This window comes from Bos taurus, chromosome 3, assembly GCF_002263795.3.
Source record: "Bos taurus isolate L1 Dominette 01449 registration number 42190680 breed Hereford chromosome 3, ARS-UCD2.0, whole genome shotgun sequence".
In the NCBI taxonomy this organism is placed as follows: domain Eukaryota; kingdom Metazoa; phylum Chordata; class Mammalia; order Artiodactyla; family Bovidae; genus Bos; species Bos taurus.
This window is the reverse complement of record NC_037330.1, coordinates 23803719-23821778: the sequence shown is the minus strand read 5'-3', so window position 1 is coordinate 23821778 and position 18060 is coordinate 23803719. Positions and strand designations below refer to the sequence as shown.

At 43.0% G+C, this 18060-nt stretch overlaps 1 long non-coding RNA gene across 1 annotated transcript; it reads right to left on the bottom strand.

The window, feature by feature from the left end:
* Positions 1-10931: 10931 nt before the first annotated feature.
* LOC132344986 (uncharacterized) lies at positions 10932-17835 on the bottom strand. The gene is made up of 2 exons (XR_009494085.1): positions 17674-17835; positions 10932-11163 (listed from the first exon to the last, which is right to left on the bottom strand). It is a non-coding gene; the product is annotated as an uncharacterized lncRNA (long non-coding RNA).
* Between the last annotated feature and the right edge of the window lie 225 nt (positions 17836-18060).

Genomic DNA, 18060 nt, shown 5'->3' with positions numbered 1-18060 from the left:
TATGTATACACACATGCATATCAGTCAGGGTTCTCTCTTATATAAATCTATCCATTAATATCTATGTGTATCTATCTATCTCTGCCTATTGGCTTTGTTTCCCTAGAGAACCCTGACGATTACTATAGCTTTACAGTAAATCTTCCAATCAAATGATTTTAATTCTCCAACTTTGACCTTCTCTTTCAAAATCTTAGTTTGTTCATACAGTAAAGCAAAGAAAGAAAAAGTTTGACATTCTGCTTAGTGTTCAAGAAGGCTGTACAGAAAGATAGGGTCTAAGTTGGACCATGAAGTTTTTACAAATAAACCTAGTAGGATGGGTGCTATTCCATTTCAAGAGAAGGAAACTGTTTGAACAAACCCTCAGAAGAATAATTTTCCCGAAATACTCTGGAAATTGGAGTTGTCCAGTATGGCTAGAGAATAAAGGACATAAAGAAAGAGCAGCATGTTAGAAAACATAACTGGGGTTAGTACCCTTTCATTTGCAAATGAAGAAATGAATTGAAACTGACTTCTGGTTTCTGTACAGAAAGGAATTTGTTAATACAAAGTACTGAACAATTCAAAGGTTTACAGCTTCAGGCATGGCTGGTTCCAGAAAGCTCATTCATTCTCTTCCCCACTCCCTGCCCATTGTCAGCCCTGCTTCTTACTATGTGGTTTCAGTTACAACCAGGGCTTCTCCATTAGGTGTACCCTGACAGCTACAGGCTTATGTTACTTGTATAACTTGCCATCTTTGTAGAAAGAAATCTTCTTATTTTCACATTAGTTTCAGTGAAACAAAAATTATCCCAGAAATGAGTGTCAATGGACTAAGTGACGTCACATATCTACACCAGAACCAGAAACTGTGTTCTAGCATACACTGACTTGCTAGACCTCGGTCATGTGAGCATCATTGAAGTGGGGGAAATGGAGGTGGAGGGCAGAGATGGAGATCGATGGAATCACTGCAACCTTCTCAACTTCCTCTCTCAGGGACAAGTTTTGCAACTCTGTTTGCATTTGTTTTTTCATTTTATCCTTAACACCTTCTGTTGACTACTGTTTTCTACATTGCTCCTTTCCTTTACAGAAAAAGTGCCTAAACTCCTGTTTCTTTCACCAGAAGTGTCAGTATCATATGTGCTGATTCCACCACGGTGTGTTGTCCCTGGGTGTTATTCAGTTCTCTCCAGTTTATTGCTGTCACCACTGGAGTTTGCAACAGTTTTCAATCTGGCTCCTTTGTGAATCTCATTAATATGCAGTTATCACCTCTCTCGAGATCATTATCAGACATTAACCAAAACCAAACCTAATAATGAAGTCTGAAGAGTCTGTGGCAATAACTCTTTCACAGGAAACTAGGGAACTTGACAGAGGAGGAATTTGAGTGAGAACATGGAAAGGGCCTCCTTTCCCAGCACTCGGAGTTTTCATCAATCCCAAAGGGAGACCTTGAGAGGAAAATGAAAGAACCACTGTGTAAGGACAGAGAGAGAGAGAAATATACCCAGCACCTATTCCTGGAAATTCAGGGTAAAAATTCTAGCCCTGAGTAGATGCAAGGTTCAGAGGTCTGAGGTTACAAACAATGGTTTAAGTGGGAACTCAGTGAGCAAGGCTAAATGGAGGAGCAGTTGACAAAAAAATTTAGCTGTTCTTCTCCACATTCTGAAATATTCACTCTTTGGTCTTAGAAGTGTTGTCAAACTGCTTTTTTCTGGGCTGGTGGTTCAGTTTTAGCCTGAGTGTCAGAGTATGATATCCTTACCATTGCTGAAAAATATAAGCTTCTTCTGTTGACCTACAGTTGGAATTGTTTTATGACTTGGAGCTCATCCTGTTCTATTCACTGTTGATCTTGACTGATCTTCATATTCATCAAATCCATTGATTCACAAGTATTATCCTCGCTCAGCTGGACTACTGCACCAGCTTCCTAGCTAACTGGCCTCCTTACGTCCATCCTGTGCTCCACTCCCCATTATGAAGACACCCAACCCCTTCTCCTTACTGTAGTCAGCGGGAACCTCTCTAAAACACAAATAGATACCAGACAAATAGTAAGGCAAACATTATCAGCACTGCCCTGCTTTGTGTATATGGTAAGAAAGTAAAAACCACTGAATGGATTAACACTATGAGCCTTTGCATGTAGCTTGGCCACGTGCCTATTTCTGTCCAATGAGTTGCAGGGGGGAATCAAGTAAGTTAGTTCTAGGCTGGAGCATTTATGACCCAGGGTGGGGCTTCCCACATTTAGGGTGTGGTGACAGCCTCCATCAGCTGGTTTTCTGTGGGACTGCAATGAGCAGAGCTTTCCTGCCACTCTGCATTGAACGGATAGGAGTAACCACAACCTTGTTTCAAACCACTAAATTTCTAGGGTTGTTGTTTACCAAAGCATAGCCTATTCTGACTGATAAAGATGTCAGAGCAGGAAGAAAGATGATATTGTAACAACAAAGAAACCCCAATGTGACCCCCAAAATAAATGACATTGGCTAATAGGCCAGGTGGTGGGTGGTAAGAAAACTGATATTGGAGGCTGGAAAGTTGATGATCCATGTTATAGATAAAGCATTTGATAAAACTGTCACCACCAGTCATTTTGGAGGCATATCATGCATCTAATTAACATACAGATCTATGAGAAGAGTTTGGGAAGCAGAATATTGTAGTGTGCACTGGTCTTAGTTGGTTATATGTAGCAAGGTGCGATTAGAAGGAGATGCAATCAGAAAGAATTTGTTTATTTACAAGCAGGAATGAAAGCAAATAGAGAAGATTTAAAAATTCAGGAACTAGAAGAGTTGCAAAGTCAACTGCTTCTCAGTTCTAAACTATAAAAAATAGGAATAAGAAAGGCTGTGAGCAACAAAGGCTAATTAAAATTCAGCCCTGGGGGGAGGATCAAATTGAGGGTATACCATTGTACAGAGTGTTAAAACCTCTGAACGAAGTAACGTGTCTTGAAGATCCAGTGAAGGGTGGGATATCCAGTAAATAAAAATAAAGATGTGACACTTGAATTAAGAGAGAGAAAGAAAGCAAAGGAGGTGAGAAATAGCAAATATGGAAGCCACGTTTCAGAAAGGACTGAGGGTGTGGTTAGCAGCATATTAAGCTAACTGAAATCCAATATATGAGGACTTTCATTTTTTTGTATTGAAGTATAGCTGATTTACAAGGTTGTGTTAATTACTTCTGTATAGCAAAGGAATACATCCCTGGTGGCTCAGATGGAAAACAATCTGCCTGCAATGCAGGGGACTCAGGTTTGATCCCTGGATTGGGAAGAGCCCCTGGAGAAGGAAATGGCAACCCACTTGAGTATTCTTGCCTGGGTAATCCCATGGACAGAGAAGCCTGGCCAACTATATAGTCCAAGGGGCCACAAAGCGTCGGACATGACTGAAGCAACTGTACAACAAATATATATACATATATATACACACACACACACACGCATATGTATTCTTTAAAATCTATTCTTTTCCATTATGGTTTATCATAGGATATTGAATATAGTTCTCTATGCTGTATAGAAGGACCTAATTGTTTATCCATTCTGTAGATAAAAGCTTACATCTGCTAACCCCAACCTCCCACTCCATCCCTCCCACAACACCTCCGCTCTGGTTCATGAGTGTTTGAGAGTCATACACCAAGGAATCATAGGCTTTGACTAAAAAGATGGTGACTGTTACGACCTGAGCTTCTAATCATCTAGGGCAGGAAGTAGACTGGCATAAATTCCCAGTGCCCTAGGAAATCATATTCCCTAATGCTTATTTTAGAGGTTGTCAGTGGGATGAAAGAACAGGAAGAACATCCCATAGGGTGGATAAAGCAGTGAAAGAGAAGAACGGATGAGGGAGCTCTTTCAACTTGATGAATCAGAGATTAATTAAAGTACATTTCCACTCCAAGCAGGGGGCCTCAAGAAGTTAACCCAGTAGGGTTCAGAACTTTAGCAGGCCAGTGTTTGCTCCATGTCTTCATTCTTCCTCTTTACTGAATAGGTGTGCTTATTGCGGTTACTATGTGGAGTTACCATCCCCACTGTGAATTGGGAAGTGGGAACAGACCACTTGGATTTTTGGTTCATAGCTCTTGAGATAAAAAGATGCCACATCCAGACCTGATATACAAATTACAACCCAAGTTATCATGAGGAAGGAATGTCTATGCTTCATTCAGATATCCTAAACTTTAATACCTGACTTGGGATATTTAAGATCATGGCATCTGGTCCCATCACTTCATGGGAAATAGATGGGGAAATGGTGGAAACAGTGTCAGACTTTATTTTTGGGGGGCTCCAAAATCACTGTAGATGGTGATTGCAGCCATTAAATTAAAAGACACTTACTCCTTGGAAGGAAAGTTATGACCAACCTAGATAGCATATTCAAAAGCAGAGATTTACTTTGCCAACAAAGGTCCATCTAGTCAAGGCTATGGTGTTTCCAGTGGTCATGTATGGATGTGAGAGTTGGACTGTAAAGAAAGCTAAGCACCGAAGAATGGATGCTTTTAAACTGTGGTGTTGGAGACTCTTGAGAGTCCCTTGGACTGCAAGGAGATCCAACTGGTCCATTCTAAAGAAGATCAGTCCTGGGTGTTCATTGGAAGGACTGATGCTAAAGCTGAAACTCCAATACTTTGGCCACCTCATGGAAAAGACTCTGATGCTGGGAGGGATTGGGGGCAGGAGGAGAAGGGGACAACAGAGGATGAGATGACTGGATGGCATCACTGACTTGATGGACGTGAGTCTGAGTGAACTCCAGGAGTTGGTGATGGACAGGGAGGCCTGGTGTGCTGTGATTCATGGGGTCGCAAAGAGTCGGAAACGACTGAGCAACTGAACTGAACTGAACTGAACTGGGATATTTAAGTTGTCTCAACTGAACTGAACTGAACTGACCTGGGATATTTAAGTTGTCCCAACTGAACTAAACTGAACTGGGATATTTAAGTTGTCTCCTTGGGGAGGGGATGAGCATGTTCCACATGTCTTAAGAACACAGCACTAAATTTTGGAGATTGAAGCTAGGCAATAGCAGATATTTCTACTATTGGCCAATATTCAGCTCACCTCTCCTATGAAGAACATAGATAAGTGTACTTGCTCACACTCTTGAAGCTAGATGGGGCCATATGATCCACTCTGGTCAATGAATTGTGACCAAAAGAGAAGTGAGCTAGGGTGTTTAAATGACAGTACAAGACTCTCTGACTCAGTTTCTAGCCAACTGAGATGACTCTGGATGACTTTGAGACATCTTACTCCATGTAGAAGGAGGCTGCTAAACCTGGGTCCCTGAGTGACTGGAAAGAGCAGAGGTTTTCTGCCAACCTGATCTAGACAGGCAGTGAAAAATACACTTTTGTTTCAAGCCACTGAAGTTTTACAGCTGCTTATTCTGCAACATAGCCTTTCATGTTCTGAGGGATACACTTACTTTTTGCAAAAGCAGAAAAAAGAGGTAGAGCTAAGATGTAAATTCACTTCTCTCTGGTTCCGAGGTCAAGGATTAGCCACCAGCACCCTGTCAGCCAATCCTTGAATTAGGGCTGATGAGTAAAATTCAGCACAGCTTCCAAAAACAGCTTCCAAAAACCTACCTCATAGTTTAGTGGTTAAGAATCCACCTGCCAATGCAAAGGACAAGGATTCAATCCCTGGCCAGGAACATTGCACAGCCATGGGGCAACTAAACCCACGCACCACAATTACCAGAGCCCGTGTGCTGCAACTGCTGAAGCCCACGTGCCCTAGAGCACATTCTCTGCAACAAGAGAAATCACCACCATGAGACGCCCATGCGCCGCAACTAGAGAAAGCCTGTGCACATCAGTGAAGACCCAGTGCAACCAAAAGTAAAAATAAATAAAATGACAAAGGTTTAAAAAACATAATGGAAATGGGGGAGAACAGAGAGGGATCCTAATATGATTGCTCAAAGAACTGGGGGATGAAATTATAACATGTTACCCGGATTAGCTTATGTTCCTCATGTGAAGAAGATGAAAGTTAGAGATACTTAGAAATTCACTCAGGGAATTGTATGAGAATTAGCTATGGAAGTAAGCATTAATTTACTATGTTCTACTCAGAAGATTCTGCAGCAAACACTGAATGACAGGTGGCTGTGTGTGTGTGTAGGGAGGGATAAGATGAGGTTGGGGATAAGGGGCCTGGATGATAATTGGGATGGAAGGAATTGATAATAGTTTGACTAGGTAAATATCGCATTTACTTTTACACAGAAATTGTTAAAAGGATCATAACAGTTGAAGTTCAAGCTAGGAATTTTAGCTATTATACAGTAATCAAGAAATACATTTAGGTATTTACAGAATTTGGGTAGAGGTTTCCCTGGTGGCCCAGTCAATAAGGAAACCACATGCAATACAGGAGACTTGGGTTTGATCTTGGGTCAGGAAGATCTCCTGGAGAAGGGAATGGCAACCTGTTCCAATATTCTTGCCTGGGAAAACCCCATGGACAGAGGAGTCTGGTGGACATTTATATTTTCCATAAAAAGTATGTGTTTCATTCTTACCTTGTTTACTTAATGTCATCTGTTTTAATAAACTTTTTTCCCACCACTATAACAATGGAACTACATAATTATAAATCTCTGTATAGGTTGAGAGAAACGTTGTAGCCTAGAATTCCAGAGGCTGATAAATCTCGATGGACCACGTTGTTACTTTACTGACATCTGGTGGCCATGTAGCTTAATTGCAGGAATATTTTTTAGCGTCACAAGTAAAATGTGAAGATTGACCTTCACATCATGGAGTAATATTTGCAAGTAATATCTGTAGTAATATTGGCCTTTTAATTTTCTCAGTCTTCTATTTATTACTCACTTTTTCATATTTAATATCATTTTCTGGACCCCATCTTTCTCGTTTTCCCTTTTTCTCAGACACATTTATTTGTGGTTTATTTATTTATATCCAAGGTACCCAGTACATTTCTGAAGGGAAAAGTCAGAGAAAACACTGAGCCTGCCAGAGTCCTGTATCCAGGATTTCAGAGTTTCCCAAACTCGTGTAGTAAGAGATCTACCAGAACGTCCATTCATTCATTTATCTAACATCTACACAGGTCCCACTGTGTCCAAGGATGATGTCAGGTGCTGAGAATTTTGAAACAGAAACTGCACTACTTGCCTTCATGGACTTTACTACCTTAAAGGATATAAAATTAATAATTTCTGTATAGTAAGGGCATAATAGGTCACTCTGGAGCATTCCAAATGCTCAAATCCTACAGATTTCAGAATCACTTTCAGCTGAGAATGAAGCTCTTAGGAACAACCTGTGTGTGTGTGTGTTTTATAGAGGAACCCATTCTGTACTTACCTGTTTTATCTTAATTTTAGGTATATTCAGTATAGGGATTGTTGTGTTGTGTGTTAGTCGCTCAGTCACGTCTGACTCTTTGTGATTCCGTGGACTGTAGCCCACCATGCTCCTCAGTCTATGGAATTCTCCAGACAAGAATATTGGAGTGGGTTGCTATTCCCTTCTCCAGGGAATCTTCCTGGCCCAGGGAACAAACCAAGGTCTCCTGCATTAGAGGCAAATTCTTTACCATCTGAGCCACCAGGAAAATCCTGATATAGTGATTTAAAAACAATATATGTAAAGTGTTTAGGTCATTGCCTGAAAATCAGGAAGCACTTGAAATGTTAGCTAATGCCATTCCTCCACTTGTGTATTCCACTAGACTCTCTATGGCCAGGCACCATAATGACAGTTGGGGATGCTTAAATTAAAAGACAGCTCCTGGCTTTAAGGAGTTTATGAGACTAGAGGAGGGAATAAATATGAAATGAAATAAATAATTTCAATGCATGTGATCATTGTCAGATTAGCAGATAGCAGTAGGAGAGGGAGAATTAAGTTATTCTGGGGAACCATGCATAGCTAACCTTTGAACTGAACTACCAAATATAAACTAGATTTTCCCAGGATACCAAGAAGAAGGACATTCTATTAGAGGGTTCATTATGAGCAAAACCATGAGGTGCAAGAGCACATGACCTATTCAGTAGTTCAGGATTACGCAAGTATAAAGTGCTAGGAAAGAGAAGTTGGGATGAGACTAGAAAGGTAATGAGATCCATCAGGAAAGGCCTTGTAGGATTTACCAAAGAAATTAGAATTTTTATGGTAGACCAGGAGTGGCTCAGACTGGTGGCCTGGGGGCTTCGTGGCTAAGAGATGTTGTGTTTGGTTTGTACAGGGTTTTGAAAGACCACATACCTAGACAGGTCACAGTGCCAACACCTGAGTGCATATTGTTTTACTAATGGTCCATACCCTGAGTCCATGTTGAAAGCCCAGTTCTACCTGATGGATGACAGAAAACCGCTGGAGAGTTTTGAGCAGGGGCACAGCATGATTATCTTTGTGTCTCCCTAATGGTAATGTGGTCCATGAGATAGGAGAACTAAGACTTAGTGATGAAGACAAGTAAGAGACAGTTAGAATAGTCCAGATGTGAGAGCCTGAAAGGGGCAGCAGCAGAGGGCATGCACATAAGATTAATTTAAGAAAGAGAAGAATTAATTTATTCTTTATAATAAGAAAGAGAAGAACAGGACCCAGTAAGCAATTGCTTATGGGTTTGTTTTGTTTGGTTGGTTGGTGTTTTAGTAGTGAGTCGGGGTGGTGAACAAGAGGAAGGAGTCTAGAATGACTCCAGGTGTTTAGCTTGGGCGGTTGAGTAGGTGGTGGATGGAGGTACCATTCCTAGAGAGAGTCCCACAGGATATGAGGGCAGGTCAGGGAGCGAGGTCAAGTGTTAGGTCTGGACAGGTAACATTTAAGGAGTATTGTGGACATTCTGGCAAGGATGGTAGTTGGGATGGATTACAGACCAGTAACAAGTTATGGAGGTGAAATAGGATGTGGAAAGGTTCTCAGGAACCAAAGGTATATCTATCTCTTATGACTCACAGAGGAGAGATCCTCAAGCTTAAAGTCAGAATAAGAATCCACTAGTTCTCCCATTGCTGATCCAAAGAGTTCTAAAAAGAACAATAGTAATAAGAATAGTAACAGTAATACAGTGAAAGTGTTAGTCATTCAGTCATGTCCAACTCTTTGCAACCCCATGGACTATAGCCCACCAGGCTCCTCTGTCCATGGGATTTTCCAGGCAAGAATATTGGGGTGGGTTGCCATTCCCTTCTCCAGGGTATCTTCCCGACTCAGGGATCGAACCCAGGTCTCTTGCATTGCAGGTAAATTCGTAAACATCTGAGCCACCAGGGAAGCTCAGCAGTAATATAGTAGTTGTCTTTAATGAAATTCTAGTTATGTGTGAAGGCCTCAATTGTTTCATATATTCCTCATAACAACCATATATAATAGTGTGCTTATTTTCTCCATTTCACAGATGTGAAAACTGAGATGTAGAGAAGTTAAGTAGCTGGCCCAGATCACACAGTGAGTGAAGGGGTGGAGTTGGAACCTGTCTTCGTGCTGGCTACCATTCATGATTCCGAAAACTTAAGCAAGCAATGAAATAGAAGGATACCAGGGAGGCTGGTTTCTTTCAATAAATGTCTACCCTTTCTGCCAGTCTGCACAGTGCCTGAAGTTTAATTTTAGAAATGTATTTCTTAGGGTCTAACTGGTTCATGAAGAAAATTTTCTCCAATCTTTTTATTCAGGTTGAAAAACCTCTGAGAGTTGAAGACCTGGTCTGAATTTACAAAGGTGCTCAGTCTGATTGCACATTAGAATCACCCCAGGTTCGGGGACTGATCTCTGAAAACACCCACAACACACAGATACCATATATATGTGTGTGTGTATATACATGGCATCTAGTCCCATCACTTCATGGCAAATAAATGGGGAAACAATGGAAACAGTGACAAACTTTATTTTGACTGGGCTCCAAAATCACTGCAGATGGTCACTGCAGCCAAGAAATAAAAAGACACTTGCTCCTTGGAAGAAAAGCTATGACCAGCCTAGACAGCATATTAAAAAGCAGAGACATTACTTTGCCAATAAAGGTCCATCTAGTTAAAGCTGTGGTTTTTCCAGTAGTCATGTATGGATGTTAAGAGTTGGACTATAAAGAAAGCTGAGCACCGAAGAATTGATGCTTTTGAACTGTGGTGTTGGAAAAGACTCTTGAGAGCCCTTTGGACTTACAAGGAGATCAAATCAGTCAATCCTAAAGGAAATCAGTCTTGAATATTCATTGGAAGGGCTGATGTTGAAGATGAAACTCCAATACTTTGGCCATCTGATGCAAAGGACTGACTCATTTGAAAAGACCCTGATGCTGGGAAAGACTGAAGGCAGAAGGAGAAGGGGATGACAGAGGATAAGCTGGTTGGATGGCATCACCGACTTGATGGACATGAGTTGAAGCAAGCTCTGGGAGTTGTTGATGGACAGGGAAGTCTGGTGTGCTACAGTCCACGGGGTCACAAAGAGCCAGACACAACTGAGCAACTAAACTGACTGATATATATATGTATGCATATATATATATATACATATATATATATATATATTACAACACATATATACATGTGTTTTTAAATAGTGATTCAGATTTGCAACAGGGGTTAAAAACCAATGAAAATTCAGTAAGATGTAAATTCTTGTTGTTCAGTTGCTCAGTCATGTCCCTCCCGTGAGTCTTTCTGAGAGTCAGGAGTCTCAGGATCCAGAGTGATGCAGAGACTGTGGGGAGTGGGACTTCTGAGATCTGTGGGCTGGAAGACTAGGTTAACCAGACTTTTTTTTTTTTTCATAGTTTTGAGGGAAAGGAAACACATACCACTTGCTGTTAGAGTTATGTGAGCGGAGGATGCCTCCGCATCCCCAGAGAGCTAAATGGAACCATATTGGGCCCTCCCCATGCCACTCAGCAGAGATGCTTTTCAGGGGAGTGAAATGTTTTATTGAAGAAACTCCAAGGAGGGAGGAAAGAAGCTCGAGAGAGGGGGAGCCTGACAGGTCAGCAGATGGAAACAGCCCCTTTCATACATGTGGCTAAAAGCTGGAAGTCCATCCCTCGGAAGGCATAGCAGCAGTCCACAGGTCCAGGACGCCTTTCATCTACCTCTTTTCAGCTTTGGGCCAATAGGAACTGAGAAATTCACAGCCATCCTGTGAGAAATAGAAATGGAGGCTCAATTTTAGGCTCTATTCAGCTGATAGCAAGTGGGACAGAGCCCCTGGAGTCTGCAAACTTGGGCCTTCTATTTAGTTTTGCCACTTCTGTAAAATAAGGATAGAAGAAATCTTTTTTCCTGAGTGGTTGTGAAGATTGAAGGAAATTATATATGGGAACTGTCTGGCATGTAACAGGTACTCAACAAATGTCTCTTCCATGCTCCTTTCTCCCAGGAGTGCTCAACAACTGTGTGGTCAAAATATCATGGACTAGTCATTTATTCCCCAGGTCAATTTTCTCAAGAGAAAAAAATGAAAAAGGAAGTAATGAGACCCTCTTCTCCCGAGATGATAGGAAACCACAAATGTGAGCTCCCAATTAAATCAAAGGATTGTTAGTTAGCAATAATATTTGCTAACTAATATTATAGTTATAATAGCAAAGATTATATAATACAATATTGGCTCCTCTACACTTCCCAACCCCTGCAGTTGGTGAGACCATTAGGCCAACTCTAGCAGTGATATGTGAGCAGATATGATGCATGTCAATTCCAGCTCAGGGGGTAAAAGGCCTTGTGTGGCTCTTTAGCCTCTCTCTTCTCTTGCCAAGGTGACTGAGGAGGACTCATGTGCTAAATGCTGAAGTCACAAGATGATGCAACCTCGTCAATTTGGGTCCCTGGGTGACAAAGTGGAACACAGCCCCTGAATAGCACTTAAATTTGACATGCAGTATAAATGAGAAATAAACTTTTGTTTTGGTCTTAAGTCACTGAGATCTGGAAATTGTTACTGTGACATAACCTGTTCTAGCCTGATTTCCTAGTCTCACACCTAGCCTAATGTCAACACCCCACAGTTAATAAATTATTTTTTAACAAATCAAATAAATATCTCTAACCCGGACTGCCTCCCAGGGTTTCATATTTATTCTTTCCAGTCTGCTGCTGGGCAAATCCATTTCTCTGAATTGACCTCTCTTCTGGCACTCTAAACCTCTGCTGGTAGCACCCTAGTTTTCCAGTCACTAAATCAAGAAATATAGGTATCAACCAAGACATCTCCAGTGCCAGCCATTCCACTTCAATCCAGTCATGAAATGCCTCTAAAAATATCTCCTAAATATCTCTTCCGTCTCTTCATCAGCTCTAGGGTGAGTTCCTTAGTTATGGAGCTCATAGTCTCTTGTCAGAACTTTGAACACTCTCTATCTCTTGCCATGTCCTCAACCCATCAAATCCAGCTTCCCTACTCGAGCCAGAATGAATAGCTACATCATAAACCTAACTCTGCTTAAGACCATTGATGGCCCTCTGTCATTTACAGGATGGAGCCCAAGCTTCTTGGCTTGTCTGAGAAACTTCCTGGCACAAACGAGCTGGATCTTACTGCACTTTCAGCCTCACACCTGTCTCTTGCACACGGTCTTTGCGTGGTAAAGATTACTTGTAGCTTCACCCACTGTGTGTGGCTTCCTGCCTCCTCCCCCAACTCTGCCTGGCTGGATCCTATGAATTCCCAAAGATTCACCCAGACAACCCCTCTACCAACTCTTGTCTGCCCCTCCTTATGTGTTTCCACACACTCAGGCTAGATTTTCATCTCAGTGGTAGTGGCTCCTTTATAGTCCACAGATGTGAAGATGAATGTGCTCTACCTTATGGGAAAGATAGACCCAAAGATCTTTCTTTGACTCCTTCAGGACACATTTCATTTAGACATCACTGGGTTCTAGATCTCTGTCTCGTAGAGTCTCAGAATAATATATCTGAGGAGTGTTCAGTACATAGATGTCCTTCTCTCCAGCCTACCTTTCTTTCGAGTTTCCTTTCCTTTTTTTCTTCCCTCTTTCCATCCCTTCTTTGTTCCTTTTTGGCTAAGGGGTCAGAAAGACTGGGTTCAAACCCAAGCTCCATCACTTATTAGCTGTGTGACCCTAGAAAAAGCCTCATACCTTCTCTGAGCCTTATTTTCCTCATTTGGAAAATGAAGATAGTCATATTCCCCATAGAGATATTCGTCTCACTGGATTCTCTTAAGAATTAAATATATGTAGATGGGGGAGCCTGGTGACCTGCCATCTATGGGGTCGCACAGAGTCGGACACGACTGAAGTGACTTAGCAGCAGCAGCAGCAGATAAAAAACGGATTCCCAAGAGGCTCAAGTGGCAAAGAATCCTACTGGCAGTACAAGAGATGCAGGTTCGATTCCGAGGTTGGGAAGATCCCCTGGAGGAGGAAATGGCAACCCACTCCACTGTTCTTGCCTGGGAAATCCCATGGACAGAGGAGTCTGGTGGGCTACAGTCCATGGGGTCGCAAAGAGTCAGACACACCTGAGCATGAGCACAAACAGAGATACAAAATATTTAGAATAATGCCTGATATAAAGTAAGCTCTCAAATTAATATTTGCTAATATTATTACTAACTTTCTTTGACTTGTTCAATGAACAAATAATAATCAAAATTTAATAGTCATTCCTAACCTAAGTTAAGCCCACTGGTATTTTGGACTTGGGCCCAAACCCCTCATTCACTTGCCTGAATCCCTTGGTCTAGATACTGCAACCAACATTCCAAACCAGAGTTTCAGTCCTTTGACTTAAGACTTGTTCCCCCTTAAAGCACAAATACCACATAAAGTCTTATCAATCACTTATAATGCCCTTATTGAAGTAGTCCTTAGACAACCGCAGCTGGAAATAATAACAACTCATATTTGTATGGCACTTTACAATTTACAAAGCAATCTCACATACTCTTGTTCTTTTGATCCTCAGAAGAGTGCTGTGGAACAGGAGACGCAGGAGTGCTTAGGACTATTTCCATTTTAGAGAGGAGAATACTGAGACTATCTGAGTCTGGGGGTCCAGGTTCCCACAGCTGGATGTGTGGGATAATATGAAATATTGTACAAAAGAAAGTGACCTTAAGGAAGCTTCATTTTCACAGAGGAAGCAAGGAAAATGGAGAGTCATACTAAGGGAGGCTGGAAGGCATAGAGACTAATAAGACAGACCTTAAGATCACTGGCCCCTTTTTCTTTTTTTCCCACATGCTTTCCTTTTATTATTTTTTTAACTTTAATTTTATTTTTCTTGGCTGAACACCATGCATGGCATGAAGGATTTTAGTTCCCTGACCAGGGATCAAATCCATGACCCATGCAGAACAAGAAGAAGAGGACATTATTTAGTACATGAATTCAGACAGTCCGTGTTCTGGCTTCAAATTCTAGCTACATGGTCTTGGGCAAATCACTTACTCTTTTAATCCATTTTCTTTATATGTAAAATGAAAATAGTAAAACCTACATGAGAGGCTCCTTTTAGAATTAAATAGATGCCCATGCAGTGCCTAGAACCTGATAATAAGGTACTATTATCATTATTTTCTCATACTAATAGTAGTGCCTTACCTTCAGAAATCAGTTTAGTGTTTTCACATCCTTTAAAAAAAAACGTATATATCCTCACCAAAGCTATGTGACGTATAGAAAGTACAGGGTGAGTTTGATTATTCCTTTAATACTGATTTCTTTAAAAACATTGACCAAGAGGGTGAGGGTGGGATGATATGGGAGACTGGCACTGAAACAAGTAAAATATCATATGTGAAACGAATCGCCAGTCCAGGTTTGATGCATGATACAGGGTGCTTGGGGCTGGGGCACTGGGATGACCCAGAGGGATGGGATGGGGAGGAAGGTGGGAGGGAGGTTCAGGATGGGGAACACATGTACACTCAAGTCCATGTATGGCAAAACCAATACAATATTGTAAAGTAAAATAAATAAATTAATTAATTAAATAAAAACATTGACCAGTTTGGCCAAAGTCACAGTGAGAATAATTGGTTACTGCCTGAAGCAGGACTCCTAAACTGACACAACATTAGGACTAGAGGGGAGATGGGATCAACCAGTGATCCTCAATGAAAAGCATTTGGAAACATGAGGACATTTTGATTGTCCCAATACCAGGAGGTCCAGCTGGCATCTAATGCCTGGCCCAGAGTGCTAAATATTCCCTAAGTGCAGGATGGGCCTGGACCCAGATGCCAACAGCTCCCCATTGAAAAACACTGGTATTCCAGCCTTGATTTTCAGTTGAAAAATTTGAGACCAAGAATGGTTAGATTACAGGTTCTCCTTGGCTTTCCCATGGGATAAGATCAAAAACTGCTTTTACCCCTCTGCCTGGTGAATGTGGTCCCTGAACACGTTGGTATGACTGTGGGAGGAAAAGGGCCACTGGATTCCACCAGCCTGTGGTGCACAGTTGACTGTGTCTCCAAGAGCAGTTCCTGTTAACCCCCCAGACATAGGTCGCCCACCCAGAACCGGGTGATGCCCCTAGCCCAGATGTGATGAGGGCATAGAAGGAGCCTTCCAAATGCTTCCCAAGTAAGGAAGCATTTATCAAACCTAGTCAGACTTCCCAGGCCTAAGGCTCTGAAATCCTAAAGGTAGAGAGAGCTGAGAACTGGGGATCCCAGGGCCTGAGCAGAACTCCTGGCTGGCTGGGAGTAGTCAGCAGCTCCACCCCTGCCCGCTCTTGCTTGAGCAGCACCAGGTGTGCAACTTCCAGCTAGAAGTGGCCTTAAAGTGTTTGTAGTCCAAAACCAAAATCTTACAGGTAAAGAAAATAATAAAAAGGCAGCTATCATCTTTTATGATTCTACTACATGTGGTCACAGACTAAGCAGTTGGCACGTACAGCCCCATTTAACTGCCATGGCAACTCTGTGAGATGGGTGTTTGTATTCCCCCTCACACACTGAGGAAAGTGGAAATACAGCACATCAGTGTAAAGTGTTAGTCTCTCTGTCCTGTCCAACTCTTTGTGAAGCCCATGCACAGTAGCCCACCAGACTTCTCTGTCCAGCGAATTCTCCAGGCAAGTATACTGGAGTGGGCAGCCATTCCCTTCTCCAGGAGATCTTCCGGACCAGAGGGAGGGATCCAACCCTGATCTCCGGCATTACAGGTGGATTCTTTACCGTCTGAGCCACCAGGGAAGCCCATCAGTAAATCTAGCCCATCACTCAAATCCCAAAGAAAATGAAAGTCTTTAGTCCTTCAGTCATGTTGGACTCTTTGTAACCCCATGGACTATAGCCCACCAGGCTCCTCTGTCCAGGGGGATTTTCCAGGCAAGAATACTGGATGGGTTGCCATTCCCTTCTCTAGGGAATCTTCCCGACCCAGGGATTGAATGTAGGTCTCCTGCATTGGCAGGCAAATTCTTAACGGTCTGAACCACTAGGGAATCCCAAAGGCAAAGGTGGGATTTGAATCAAGGTCTCTCAGATTCCGCAGCCACTTTATGGTATTTGAAAGAAGGCTGTATATTGTCACCCTGCTTATTTAACTTATATGCAGAAGCACAAGCTGGAATCAAGATTGCTGGGAGAAATATCAATAACCTCAGATATGCAGATGACACCACCCTTATGGCAGAAGTGAAGAGAAACTCAAAAGCCTCTTGAGGAAAGTGAAAGAGGAGAGTGAAAAAGTTGGCTTAAAGCTCAACATTCAGAAAACTAAGCTCATGACATCTGGTCCCATCACTTCATGGGAAATAGATGGGGAAACAGTGGAAGCAGTGTCAGACTTTATTTTGGGGGGCTCCAAAATCACTGCAGATGGTGATTGCAGCCATGAAATTAAAAGACACTTACTCCTTGGAAGGAAAGTTATGAACAACCTAGATAGCATATTCAATAGCAGAGACATTACTTTGCCAACAAAGGTCTGTCTAGTCAAGGCTATGGTTTTTCCAGTGGTCATGTATGGGTGTGAGAGTTGGACTGTGAAGAAGGCTGAGCGCCGAAGAATTGATGCTTTTGAACTGTGGTGTTGGAGAAGACTCTTGAGAGTCCCTTGGACTGCAAAGAGATCCAACCAGTCCATTCTGAAGGAGATCAGCCCTGGGTGTTCTTTGGAAAGATTGATGCTAAAGCTGAAACTCCAGGACTTTGGCCACCTCATGCGAAGAGTTGACTCATTGGAAAAGACTCTGATGCTGGGAGGGATTGGGGGCAAGAGGAGAAGGGGACGACAGAGGATGAGATGGCTGGATGGCATCACTGACTTGATGGATATGAGTCTGAGTGAACTCCGGGAGTTGATGATGGACAGGGAGGCCTGGCGTGCTGCGATTCATGGGGTCGCAAAGAGTCGGACGCGACTGAGCGACTGAACTGAAACACAGGAAACGGAGTTTCCCGAGCAGAGGGGTTGGGGGGACCTGACGCCCCAACTTCTCACTCCGGTTTCAGTGTGTTTTCGGCCAAGCTGAGCTGAGTCCGGCTACGGATGTCAAGACAGGACAGTTGGGCGTGAGACGCCTCCCTGCCTCCCCCGGCCTTGGGGGATGTTGCCCAGAACTTTCCCCCACGGCTTCCATCCCTCCCAGCCGTAGCTGCACTGAGGACGTGACGGGAATATTAAACCCCCCCGCCCCACCCCGCCCCAACGGGCAGGGGGAAACCGACCTCCCGTCCCCCAAACCCGAGCCGCGGAACTTCAAAGCCAAGGGCGGCGCGTACGGAGGGGAGGAGGTGTAAATCTCCGCTTCCCTCGGAGCTGTGAACATTCGCGGCCCCGCCCGCTCCCGCCAGGTGTCCGCGCCGGCTGGCCCCGCCCCCGCCGCCCCCGGCCCCGCCCCGCCCGCCGGCGGCTTTCAAGTGAATCGAGGCCGAGAAGATGACAAGCCTCCTGACTGATAGATACGCGGAGACCTCGCTGGTGATTTATTGGCTTTCTGCACCTGACGAGAACCACTAGGCCTATCTGAGGAGGGAAATATATGGGCTCTTCTGACTCCAAGTGGCAGCCGCAGGCCGAGCATGTGATCTCAAGCTGGGCAGGGAGAGAGGAGC